The sequence below is a fragment of the Rissa tridactyla genome, chromosome 6, assembly GCF_028500815.1.
Source record: "Rissa tridactyla isolate bRisTri1 chromosome 6, bRisTri1.patW.cur.20221130, whole genome shotgun sequence".
Taxonomy (NCBI): Eukaryota; Metazoa; Chordata; class Aves; order Charadriiformes; family Laridae; genus Rissa; species Rissa tridactyla.
The window spans coordinates 17499303-17513173 of NC_071471.1; the positions used below are offsets into that span (position 1 = coordinate 17499303).

Below are 13871 nucleotides of genomic sequence, written 5' to 3' on the forward strand. Positions count from 1 at the left end.
GGGACATGTTGCCAAGCCTTCCGAAGCCATTCGGCATGGTTTCTCACTGAAACCCCATCCTCTTTATTTCCTTGTAGCTGAAGAAGTTGACAATATCCTGATAGAAAAGTTACGTTTCTACCGAGGGCAACTGTGTTTGCAGGCTTGGTGGTCTGCTCCAGAGTCTCAGTCTTGGTGATAAGGGCAAAAAGTCTTGGTAGTATTTTTACTCTTTCAAATTCTTGTGTGAATAGCTGCAGAACTGAGGGAGGCACGCGTGAAGCCAGCCTGCCAGGGTACAAGAGAAGGCAGCGACAGATGAACAATCTGCTGTTCATTTTTAGAGTGACCCCACGTGTCCTGCTCCCCACCCTGGTACATCAGTCTCCTCTAACTTCTGGTGTCTCTAGCTTGCCTCACTCTTAGGAAGAGCGCTTAACATAACATCACCAAGGGGGTTAAAAATATACTGGTGTATTTTAGTTTGTGCTATATGCGACACAGGGGATGTTGGCTTCAGGGGCCAAACCGAGTTGCTGACTGCAAGCGAAGCCATGGGGGTGACCCTGACCTGTGCATACTCTTGTGGGTCGGTGACAGCCCCCTCAGCACCACCGCGGCCCCAGAAGCTGCCACTGGCACAACACGGCGGGATGGCCAACGCCTGCTATGCACTGTTCACTGAGCCTTCTATGATGAAAAGATAACAAAAATTACAGGATGAAGAAAGGAGAGAAACGGGTAATCTCCAAACACAACCCACGTGCTCAGCAGCATGGCTCTAGAGACCACAGCAACCCTGAGAGAATGAAGCATCGATTCCCCCGGCTGCAGCTGAAATGGGAAGGTCTGAACACAGCATTAAACTTTGCAGGAAGCAGTTTAACACAGTAAGTGTGACCACAGTCACAAATGCAAAGTCTGTCTGTAATAATTAGGATTGTACTACATGCGATTTTATTAGACACTGTCTTATAATCAAGACAAAAATAGCTGTCTATATAGTAGTCACCAGTTTCTTAACTGTCTAAAAATAAAGCAACAGATGTAGTACAATGCCAGGCATGGAACCAACCAAAATAATGCTAACCTATATTCAAGCCTGCAAAGGTAACAGCGGTACGCCTACTGGTAACCTTCAGTCTAACCTAGAATTAAATGTTCAGTGACTCTGCAATTTTGGTTTGTATCTTCAAAAGAACTGGAGAAGCCAGTTCTGTCTCTGTAGTCCAACTCTTTTCCACTGCACGGTGAACAGAGTTCATCATCCATTAAGCTAAACAATAAGTAATGATTTAACAATAATTAAACTGAAAGACATACAGATTAAAGGAATTTATTATTCCCTGATCTGCCAAGCAAATTGTTTAGATACCTGCAATCAATGAGTAATGATGAAACAAAATAAAAACCCAACAAACCAAAAGAGCCAACAACAGGCTCGTAAAAATCTGTTCAGTAAGGCCCATGTATCTTCGTTAGGTTGAACAGCACAGCATTTTAATCGGCAAAACCCCCCGTCTTTATACATCATGAGAACAGAGGCGGAATGCAGCCCTAAATTATGCCATTACTGTTTATTATTCACGTATCACAGGACTGATGAAGATTTATGGTCCCATCGTGATAAGTACTGTATAGTGAAATACAGAGAAATAGTGAGACTTAGTACTCCAAGACTTTATAATTTAAAGACAAATTACGCAAACAAGATATTATAATTTAAAGACAGCAATGCACAGATGGGGACTGGAGCTACAGACAGATTAAGCAACATGCCCAAGGTCATGCCAGACACATGTGGCAGAGCAGAAAATTGAAGTCGGATCTCTGGAGTACCAGCACGGGTTTTTACTCATGTAGGAGAACGTTGCTTCTCCTTTTTGATTTCGCTAGATGTCATATTTCACAAACTAATAAATAAGTTCAAAAAATACAAACATTACATGGCAGTACTGGAAGGATTTCCTTTCACTCCTCCTCCTCTGAAGAGCTTCATTAATGAAAGAGCTTTACCTACACATACCCCTGATTTGTCTGCGTATGGCACAATTGCAGCATCTGCACAGAATCACAGAATAATTTCAGCTGAAAGGCCTTCTGGAGCCACCTAGTCCTACCCTCGCTCAAAGCAGGTCCAATTAGAGCAGGTGCCCCAGGGCCTTGTCCACTCAAACTCCAAATATCTTCAAGGATGAAGATGGAAATCCCACCACCTCTCTGGGCTCCTGTTCCCCCGTTCAATCGCTCATGTTGAAAAAAATCTTTCCGTGTATGAAACTAGTATTTCTCCAGTTCCAACTTTTGCCCACCATCTCTCCCACCCCCATGCACCCCACTCTACCTCCATTTTCTCTGTTCCCACCCATTAAGTGGTTGCAGATAGCAATGAGATCTTCCCTAGCCTTCTTTCTTCTAGACTTTACTTCTCAATGCTGAACAAACCCATATTTCACAGTTTCCCCTTGTACATCACATACTCTAGCACCCTAACCATCTTGGTGGCCCGTCCCAGATTCGCTCCAATATAGCCATACCTTTCCTTTACAGGGTAGCCTGAAATTGGACATCATGCTCCTGACGCAGCCTCACAATCACTGAACGGAAGGGTGTAAGGCACTCCACACTTTTTTTTTTTTTTTAAATAAAGCATGCAAATAGTTAATTTTCTTTAATCAATTATTGTATTTTTTATGTATTTCAACTACACAAATTTTGCATCCCTCAGTTTACAGAGCAACACGGGAACATTGTTTTTCCACGCAACTTCTGGAAGCTTGCTGTTGCAGGGGTCTCGGTACACGCAGGCACACCGGGCTCCGAGAGCAACCGCTGCTCCCGTAAAGGATAATGGAAAGGGGCATTTCAGATGTCTTTTCCTCTAGCTGACAAAAAGGACAGCCAGATCAGCCCGGGTGACGTAACACGCTCAAAATATATCAGTGATAGCAGGATAACACAAGACACCATGTTGCTGGATACACATACATCAGCAGATATATTTAGGAATTTAAGTCCTAAACCCTGTCACAGAGTGTATTGGTAACAGCGAAAAATATTTAATTTATGACTGTGACAGGAGATCGCTTCAGTGCAACACAAACAGTAGCAGCAGTGTTACTTATTAAGACAAAACTCAAGCCCCCAGACAGCTGATCCGGGATAGTGGGAGAAGTCATACTGCATTTAAACAGAGTGGCTTTCTTTCCTGGTTCACGTTTGAGATGTGCCCTGGGTCAGAAGGCATTTGCTCTCTGTTTATTTTAACAAGAGCAAAGTCACAGCTTCAGCTTTGCTTATTTATATTTGCTGGCACCTGTGAAGATTTACCAATGAAAATTTCGCTTTAATTAGTTCTGCAAAAGTGCTATCAACATTTCTTTTAGTTTTCCTCTGAATGTATTGTCCTACAGAGCAGCAAAATCAGTCTACTTGGCAACAGGCAGCCATCCTGATATGAAAGGCACCTGCATGGCATGGAGACATTTGGGGTGTTAAGCGATCCCACAACTCACCAGCGCGGTACCTGCGGATGTGACAAAGCAAATTGTCCTCCCTGCTGCTGTCCAGGATGGGACAAACCAGTTACATGTCAGAAACAAGCATGGCTCTGCATGTAACTGCTCACCTTCATCTCGGGAGGTTGCTGCACATCTGAGCTCAGGCAGGGAAATCTCCTCCCGCAGGGCCAGCGGCACAAGCCAGCTGCCACGGGAGCAGCCTCTCCATGTCGGGGGCTCAACCAGCAGCGCCAGGAAGAAGCAGGGCCAGAACAGGCCACACCCCCTCCTGCAGCCAAAGCCAAGAATGGCCCAGTCTACATCTCCCAGAGCATGGGGTCAAGAGCCGCTTGTCAAAACTCCCTTTACAGAGCTACCACCCCACGTACGGGCACACACGCACATATATAAATAAATAAACCCCATGAGCTGCTTCCAGTTTCTTGGCAATAAACCATAACCTCTCTTACACAAGAGCAGCAGTCAGCTTTTCAAAAAGACATAGCTGTGTCAAAAAGACACACTCCTTCGCCTTCAAACAACAAACTGTTCTGGATGCCAACGTCACCTTTACACCAACGCTAAAAGTAAAGCAATGGAGCCCCGGCTTTGGACTGGGATGAGTCATTCCTCCATTCGTGGGTAAGTTTAAAGACATATCAATGATTCCTTACGCATTCCCAGAGCAAAGGTGCATGCTACATCAAAGTATAGGCACTGCATCATACCCAAGAGACAACTTATCCAGTTGCATGACAGGTGTGTGTCTGTGAACACAGGGCACATGGCCAGACGATGCCCTCATCCAACACAAGCCCAGCATATACCCACCATGCACCTGCAGAAGTTTGTATTTTGGGCACAGGACAGACCGCCACAAGTCATGGAATCAATCGCTTAGGTTGGAAAAGACCTTTGAGATTATCGAGTCCAACTGTTAACCTAACACTGCCAAGTCCACCACTAAAGCATGTCCCTCAGCATGACATCTACACGTCTTTTAAATACCTCTGGTGACTCAACCGCTTCCCTGGGCAGCCTGTTCCAATGTTTGACAACCCTTTCGGTGCAGAAATTTTTCCTAATACCCCTCCTAAACCTCCCCTGGTGTAACTGGAAGTTGTTTCCTCTTGTCCTATCACTTGGGAAAAGAGACCGACCCCCACCGCGCTATAACCTCCTTTCAGGTGGTTGTAAGAGAGCAATAGTCAGCATGGCAAGGAGTGGCTGGGAAACTCCATGGAGAGAGAAGCAAAGAGTACGCCACCAGTGCACACACCATGTGCTTGAGGTTGGACGTCAGTTACCTACACAAATCCTTTTCTAGCATGATTTGGCTCACTTCTCGTACTCCGCAACTAGTCAAGTAAAACACTTGCCAAGTAAACCTAAAGAGCAATTTACAGCACTCTGCTTTGCTCTCCCACACCTAATTCCAACCCTCCACATCATCGCTTTGACCACCTTGCATTAATGTGTCTAATAAGTGGTATCACCCATATAAACTCTAGCACACAGAATAATTTAAGCCACACTTTCCACATCCAAACTTTTTCTGCCTCTTAATTACCTCTGTGCAGCAGATATAATTGAGTTATTGTTTACTATTAACTGATCAAATAAAATAAAACACAACTTCCCAAGACGCGCCGAGTCCAACAGATACTGTTCTAAATCAACTTAATGCAAAGTCTAGAAAGGGAGCAAATGCACAAACTCACCCGGGCAGACGTAACGTAGTATCTGATCACCCACACAAGGACTGCCCCTCCATGGCAGCACTGAGGAACGAGGGGGTTACGGGACTTCCCTACTCTTGCGTTCTGTGCAGGGACTCCACTACCTGGTACGTTACAGAGATTCATGCATATATTTGCGCAACATCATATCACTTTTTGCTCATCTGGGCTTAAATTCATTTTGGGAACATGCTAGTGTCAGATGAAAGGCCAAAACTGGAGCACTTCTCTGACCTCCCCAGGCACTTCCCAATCTCTCCTCCACACCAACCCCCCCGCCCCGCCAAAGCGCAAGCAGTTGGGCTGTTGCTACATCCTACCACCATCAGACAGGATGGGGCATGGGCCCTGGGGAGCCTGCGGCTGAGTCAGTGGGGCTTCTACCCACGGGTTCCCACTATTGTGCAGCCCGTCCTCAAATTCACAGCAGATGAGGCTCTAGCTCTGGTTTGGCCTTAGAGAGCCTCTCTAACAAAAATACCAGCCTCCTCAACATGGAAGCCTCTATGAGACCTCCCACAAATGAAAGGGGAGCAAGAGGGGTCGAGGTTTTTTTTTGCCGGGCTTGTTTGGTATTCTGTCACAAAGCCAAACAGATGTTTGCAAAATCTAAACTGGTTATACAACTGTTGTAAACTCATGCAGCTGTGCACAGCGAGCAACTGCATCATGGGAGAAGACCACTGCTCTCTTTTAAGGCACTCTTATATCTTACAGGGACTAGAGTTTAATGAACTCAACTTCCCATGAGCTATTCAAGCTCTCACATTCCAATTTAGTGTTTACGGTAGAGGAAACTGCTGAAAAGAGCAAAGCGAAGTGGCTTTTCAGCTTCATGGTGAAAATCTGCACCTGGATGGGGACTAGGACTCAGACCTCCCTCCTGCCAGACCCGTGTGGTAATTACAGCTCCCAGTTTCCACCACTCAGCTTATGTGGGGAGACGGCAGGAATAGACAAGAGGTGCTAATACAGCCACCCTGCTTTGCCACTCATGCCAAATTCACTCTACGCTATGCTCAGCCCTCACTTCAGGATCAATTATACAATCAAATCACTGCAAACCTGACTGCAACAACACAGACCGAGAGCTGATGAGACTGAAGTAGCCTCTTTTTATCTGTATTTAAAAAAAAAAAGGTAAAATTAATTTCTGACAGTGCTTTTATTATATTTTTATTTATGAACAAAATTTACAACTAGAAGAATTTCTACTGTATTCATGGTTTAGAAATATGCCTGTCTGCTCCAGCTAAAAGGCAAGAGACTTATGTAAAACTAGTGGAAACACTCCAACTAAATTATACAGTATAGTTTTACAATCCTATAAAATATCAATTTTTTGCAAGCCAAAACTATTTGTCGTAGAGTATTTGCATTTTAGTCATATAAAGGATTGACTGTCTGCATAAGTACTATCGTGTTGCTCCCTGAAACCACAGTAAAACTTTTTTGTTGTTGTTTTCTTCTTTTTTTAATACTTCAGAAGAATGCATGGCAATTTAAAAAATTGTTTTACTCATGTTGCTAGCATAGGAGTTCCTAACAGCTGGGTAATTCTGTACCTTTGATTCATGCTGCACTGTATACAAAAAGGCACAAAAAATTAAATTAGTCTTATAATCTCTGTACAGTCAACCCAATTGCAATTAATGTATTTTCTAAAACTCAGAGCTAAAGCGTTATGAATAACTGTCACAGCACAGTCTGCTTATTCAAATCGTAAGAAAGAAAAACCAAAAAAAAGTTTGCCACATCTGAGGAATTTCAAGTAAAATGGGAACATGTTGCTGGGCAGAAGGGACTGACCCAGCTCACAGCTCTGTCACGTACAGACAAGCATTTTAAGTGCCTACAGTCTAAAGCTTCATTATTTTTTGCTGAACGATCTGGCAACGGAGGTAACCTGATTCCCTGGGAATCAAATGTTACTTAAAGACAGGTTTCACCTGTCACGGATATAACATATTCCGAGCAACAAAGTGTCAGGGTATATACACATCACGGGAGAGGGCAGTCCGTCCTTCACGGATAAGAGGGAAACAAAGGGAATTTTCTGCTTTCACAGAGTTTTGAATGGTATTTATCTCGGTAACTTTGAGCGGAAATGTCCAAATGCAATGGCAGCTACAGTAACTTTGTGCAAAAAAACTACAGAACACGATGGAATGATCTTCAAGCGACTGTTATGAGGGTTCCTGCAAGCTTTGGGGTTTCCCTTGCCTTGGTCTCTCCCCATCACGGTGGGGCAGCTATCCTCACAGCGGTCAGGAAGACACCCTCAATCCTCGTTGCACAGACAGCAAAGCAAGACTGACTTTTTTCAGGGAGATCTAGAGACAAAGAGCCCCTGTACAGACTTGCTCCAGGCCACCACCCAAGCAGGTGGTATCTCTGCCCCACCACGCTGCCCACTGAACCCCTCCTTCCCTCTCACAGCCGGTAGGATGCACCTGGAGAAACATTGGAAAAGATGTCCCAACTCCGACCTAACCTGTACAGGTAGAAACAAGGAGTGACTTGCTTAGGATTTTCAGAAAGACTCAATCTATGCAGAAAGTCCAGAAGGGACAGATGAAAGTCCGCATCAAGCGCCCTCCCCAGCTTTACTGTCATCCAACGCCTTTCCAAATAATTAATGCTTGGCTAAGAAGATGCTCTTCCATGGGAAAAGCCAAAAAGGTGACTCTCCACGCTTGTGACATGCCTGCTGCAGCACAGACCATTCAGGGGGATACGGGAGGACCTATGTGTCTCTCCAGGGCAGTGGGAGCCGAACCCTGCCATCACCAGCGGCAGCAGCGCAACACACCGAGTGTGAGGAGCCATGCGCTGCTGGCCCGAGACACCCTGCCGTCTCAGGACGGGACTCCTCACTGAAGGCAACTCTCGCTGGGGCTTTTTTGCTTCTCTGAGCCGAAGCAACACATACACATACCATCTTGGAAGCTGCTTGCTGATTCCCCGTTTGCGGGAAAGCAAGGAATCACGTTTAGAGGTAACAAGTGCCTGGTTACAGAAGTTAGGCAGAGCCGGCAGGGCCAACTGTAGCCAGAGCAGCATGCTGTCTTGACGCTACTCCCTCCATAAGGCTACCTGCCTGCTAGAACAAAAGCACCTCATGGGACAAAGAAATAAACCCAATATATAGAAATACGTTGCTTTCAGCTGAGGCCAGGGCAGCAAACAGAAATTAAAGCTGTTTTCCCCAAGGAAGCCTGCAGATTTCCACAGAATTGGGATGTCTATTACCTTGTTTTTCCCCTGAAATTCCCAGGCAGTATTTCCAGCTGAACACTGCAAGCAGATACAGAAGTTGTTCCCGCGCCAGTGACACCTGCCAATGCCGTCCCATCTCCCCTGACTCTTCACTTTCACCATCCCACAAAACGAGTGGCAGGAACACCTGAGGTGCTGCCAGAGACCCAACTTGCAGCCCTCACCCCTGCCACAGGGTGCCGGAGCTGCTGCAGACAGCAAGGTGGGGGTCACTGCTCAGACCAACAGCTCTCCCAGGCTGCAGCCAGCCTCTTATCCTGCCTTCACCTTCCATACCGCACCTAATGCAATTTGATGCTGCGACAAAAAATAGATGATCGTGACCACCCCCCCTCCCCAGTCCGATGGGCAGCGGTGGTGGGGTGCAGAGCCCGTGCTCAGCTGCTGCTGCTCCACGGCCTCTGCTTTTGGTTGTTGTTGTTGTGACCTGCGAGGAAAATAAAAGCTCTTGCTCTAAATGCACATTTTTGATAATGAAGTTAGCAGCTCCCTCCCCACCTTTGGTTAAGTCAAAGCACACTTAGTTATTGAAATTACCCAGAGGAATATATCTACCCGGTCCCCTCAATGCGAGACAATTGTACTGAACGCAATAGAATATTAAACCAACCGTTTCACAGTCCCTGCCAAAAGCCTCACATCTCCTATCAAACCCATCTGGCGTATCCAGAGGCTGAGTGACATGTGTTCTTAAACAAAGCAGGGCACTTACAGGGCAAGAACAAAAAAAACAAAAAAAAACAAAAAAAAAAGAGAGATGAGGTGAGCTCTGTGGTCTCACACAGTGGGGATGGTGGGTGTCTCCAACTATACATGCATGCCATTTTTTTTTTTGGAAAAGAAAATATCAGGCTTTTGCTTCATCAACAAAAGACGTTGTTGAAATAGTTTTGTCAGACACAGCCGATAAGGATAATTATGTGGTGAGAGCTTAGTCATCCATATCACGGTGACAGAAAGGCAGAGTCTCTTAAAAATAAATGTCAACGCCACAAAACTCTAAAGAATATCGAAGTACAAAGCTTTCCAGATTCGGGAGATGGCTCAGGTAAGCAGTGGGTGTGCGAAGGCACAGGCTCTCGGATCGGTTCCGAAAGTAACCGCTAGAGGGAGCCCATTTTTCTCCAGAAATCTCATTTTCCTACTAGTTTTGTCTGCATGCGCTCTGCAGTCACAAATTAACAAAACAATCACAAAGTGTAAAATATGCAAATTTCTGTGTATATTTTAAGTTAAACAGAAACGGAGATACACAGTTCAGGCATGGCCTCCTCTAACATTCGCACCAATATACTTGCCAGATGGAGGAAAAGGCGCAATTCCCTGTGTTTCGCCTCATCAGAAGTAGCACTCTAAACCAAGCAGGCTACAAAGGCCATGCCAATTTGCTCCTAAAAAATTCATTAGCATCAATGGGTCGATATTGCATTCGGGAGTTCACCATATAGCAGCTAAACTTGAGAAATCCCACCTCCTTGAGTAACTACAAACCAAATACAACCACGACCTCAAAAAGTGCTGGAACAGCAGAGTGTCCCCTTTTCAATTAACTGGTAAAGACCATTCCTTGGGAATGGAGGAGCCCCAGATTTTATTTTTCATACCACAGATGCAGGTTTGCCCATCTTTGCATTTATGTCTTTTGTACTGCAACTGCCAGAAGTCAAAATGCCCTCCAGTATTGGGTTTTATTATCCTCTTCATACTCAGAGCCTCCTCAAGCCCCATCCTGCAGCCAGACCTGTTCTCAACTTAGGTAACACCCCTCCAAATGGCTCTAGCACCTACACTTGACAATGTTTTCATTACAAACCAAACTATGCAGCCTAAAAGGACCAAAAGATTAAAAAAACATTGTTCTGACTCCTTTCAGCAAAGGAAGCAGGGAACCATGCATGTGAGATACATGACCGGATGGGCAGCAATATGGCCTGGCAAAGTCCAGATGGCTTTATTCTGTGCCCTCCTCTTCTTCCGCTGCGTTACACCCATCGCCCGTGTCAACAAGCTCAACCTAGCAGCAAGCCAAGTCTATGAAGGATTAATCTCAGGGATAAACAAACCAAAGCAAAAGCCTAGGCCAAACATTGAGCAAGGGCCAAGCACACCCATGCCCAATCACAATTCTCAAGTCTTCTCCAGTCCATGAGAGAACTATCTCTGCTCAAGACACTGGGGAGCAGTCACCCATCCAACATCGGTAATCCTAAGCCACTCCATCAAGTCAGTAGAGAAAGCCAGATATCCTCCCCAAAACGCAATATTTTCTGCTGTAGGCTTGCTCTCTTCCACCACAAACCACACTGCGAGCCCAAGATGACCGGTCCTTAGCACCGGCACTAGGAAGTACACCTAGAGCAGGGCACCTCTCTCCCTCCGTCACCAGAGCAGGGGACCCATGATGGGGTGATGGTGTCTGGGTAGCAAGAATGTAGGAAAGTAGGAACTGAGGCTTGCTACCTCCAGACGACTCAAGGAGAAACAGAAGAACTGGAAGCTCTCCAACTGTTTGTTTGTCCATATTTTGTAGCAATCCCAGAAAGGGGGTGTGGGTCAACCAGCCAGTCAGTGGGAACTCTCTCCAACACATAGGAAAACTTTGCTCAGGTTAGTACGTCTTATGGAAGCAAGTGTCATAACTTTCCCAAAGTCAAGGAGTAGAGAGCATTTCCCCCAGCCTTTAGAAACTTTCTTCTGGGCAGATCTTCACCCGAGACTCTGGGTGCTTGTCTGTCTGTCAGGATTACTAATACGAGCAGACGCTTCTTTCGTGTTTGGGAGTTTTGCCATTGACTTCAAAGCAGTGAGATATAACACCTTGCGTATTCCCTAAACACACTTAATAACAGTACCTGACACATTTAAAGTGCTTAGACATGTTAAAGGCATTGTACAACATTAGCAAAAAACCAGGAACCCCTGTCTAGGTGGTTCATGAGAAATCTGGTAAGCCAAGAGTCTATCCCTGAATCAGATGCTTATCTATTAGCCAGCTAATAACTGTGCGACTGCTTCTCTAACTGATCTATTCAGTCATAAGCAGGCACTACCTTCTGCTGAGCTGTGGAGACTTCATATTACTCATAATCCTCTTAAATCACAACAAAGAATACAGATTAGAAGGTGTAAAGCATGCAATAAGTGTTCTAAAACCAACATAAACAGAGCCATCTCAGCCTGAGTCAGAGCCTGCACCATGGGAGCTTGCTAAACTCCTTTTCAAGTCAAGTTCTGGGGGTGCGAGCAGCCTGTGGTTTGGCTCCTGGTGCCGGGCTGGTGTGATGGCAACACACACCAAGCAGTGCCTGGAGCCAGTTCAAAGCAGACGGGAGCACGGCAGCACCACTTCGGGGACAAGGCTGTGGGGCTAAGAAAGGAGTTTTCCCCTTTGCTTCAGGCCAAGCAATGGAAAGAGAAGGAACAGCAAGATCCCCTTGGAGAGGGAGAACGTGAAGGGCTTTTGCCTCCAGCGGGCTTGGAAGTAAGACAAAAACATGGTTCTTGGGTTGCTCTTGAACCTCTCTGACAACATGGAGAAGGCCACCATCAGGAAACCTCAGCCCAGGAGCCACCACTGAACCGCCTTCATGGGCACTTCCTACCTTAGCCAAAAGTTGCCATGGTATGTTGATGTGTATGCATTTACAGGTGTCAATCAGGTGTAACCTGACAAGGCTCCATACAGATTACAACCCCCGTGGCCAGCAAGCTGAAGAAATGCTGTTGAAACCGACCTTAAGTGATGACTGAGTACTTCAACAAAACGTGGACTTACAAACTGCACGATCGTATACTTACTACATATGGGGATACTGCAGGAGGGTCTCCAGACTCTTCTTTTTGGAGACAACGAAACTGGCATCAACTTCTACACTAACCTGCACAACTGCTAAAAAGCATACACGATACGCGACACTATACTTCATTAGGAACATTTCCGAGGTTAGTATTAATGGACATCAATGTTTTAACTGTACTGGGTAAGTATTACAGCAATAGAAAAGGGCATTCCTGAATATGTATCAGTCGGAAGGTATGCATGATAATTACCACTGAAAATCATTAAGTCCGTTAGCTGTTTTAAATACCGGGGTAACAATATCAGCAGCAAGTTTAGGTGTGGAACCTTCCCTCAAGCACTTCTTCATATTACTTTCCATGCGGTATTCCTCAAGTTTTTATAGCATTTATCTATAGAGTTTCCCTGTTTACAGTAACAGCCAGAGATGCCCAGTTTGATACTATAACTTTAACTACTGTTGCTTAAGACTGCCAGCGTACACGCTCGTGGCAACAAACAGCAGGAAAGAAAACTCCTGGTTCCTAGAAATCTGCGTGTCCTCTGTCGCTTTCTGAACCTCAACAATTTGTAGGCACAAGATGTTTTACTCACTGCTAACCTGGGATACGCGACACTTGTAACCACAATTCATGCTCTCCCGAACGACTGCCCGTGTAGTACTATCCCTGCGCACAATGCTGTAGCCATCTCCACGAGTATTTGTAAACATTCGGTCTTCCAAGAACTTTCCACTTGAAATATGACTGCTAATGCATTCACATTTGCAATAATTAGATGCAAATTTATAAAAAGCCACTTTCTTGCTCAACTGAATTACTCTTCTATTAATAGTGATGTTCAAATGATTTTGAAATTCCCACTGCTTAACTTTAAGGACCGCTCATTTTATTTTGGAAATTTACCCTTGGTTGCAACTTGACAAAGCAAGTATTAATTTGTTCACATTTATGAGACATTTATAAGGTTCAGCCTTTTCCATTCGCAGGTCACATAATGAATTGGTTTCCCTAGAAAACTCCACAATGAAATATTCAACATAAGGCATTCTGTAGCTTAGATGTGAACTACAAACTGCAATTTTACTGGGATGTCCCTGTAGGTTGGCTTTGGCACGTACGCCTGCATGTTTTATGCTTTGTCTGAAGGAGGGAGCTCCTGCAAGTGAGGAGAAAGCTCTCAGATATGGGTCATAAGTTGGTGTATCAAAACTTAGACAAGAATTAAAAAAATGATACAATACTTCATCAGACTTCCCCCAACCTTTCAGGAAAAAAGGAAAAAAAAAAACAAACACCCAAGCAACCCAGCATAAACCAGACCTTGAATATTCTTTGGTATTTCAGTGTTTTTTCTGCAAGGAGAAGGAAATCAACCAAGATTTGTCCAAAAACAGAATGAAGGCAAGAGGACAGACTGTGATGTAGGTTGCTCAGGTTTCCTCTATGCTTTCCACACTTGACACAGGGTCATTTTACTCCTGCTTAATTTTTAACAACTGACAAATGCCATTTACCAGTTTATTTCCCATCCAGAAGAAGATTAAGAAAAAAAAATTTTTCTGTCTCGTAACCT

At 44.9% G+C, this 13871-nt stretch overlaps 1 protein-coding gene across 1 annotated transcript in view; it reads right to left on the reverse strand.

Moving 5' to 3' along the window:
• Positions 1-13871, reverse strand: part of GPC1 (glypican 1) — a 218508-nt gene that overhangs the window by 203553 nt on the left and 1084 nt on the right. The window lies entirely within an intron of this gene.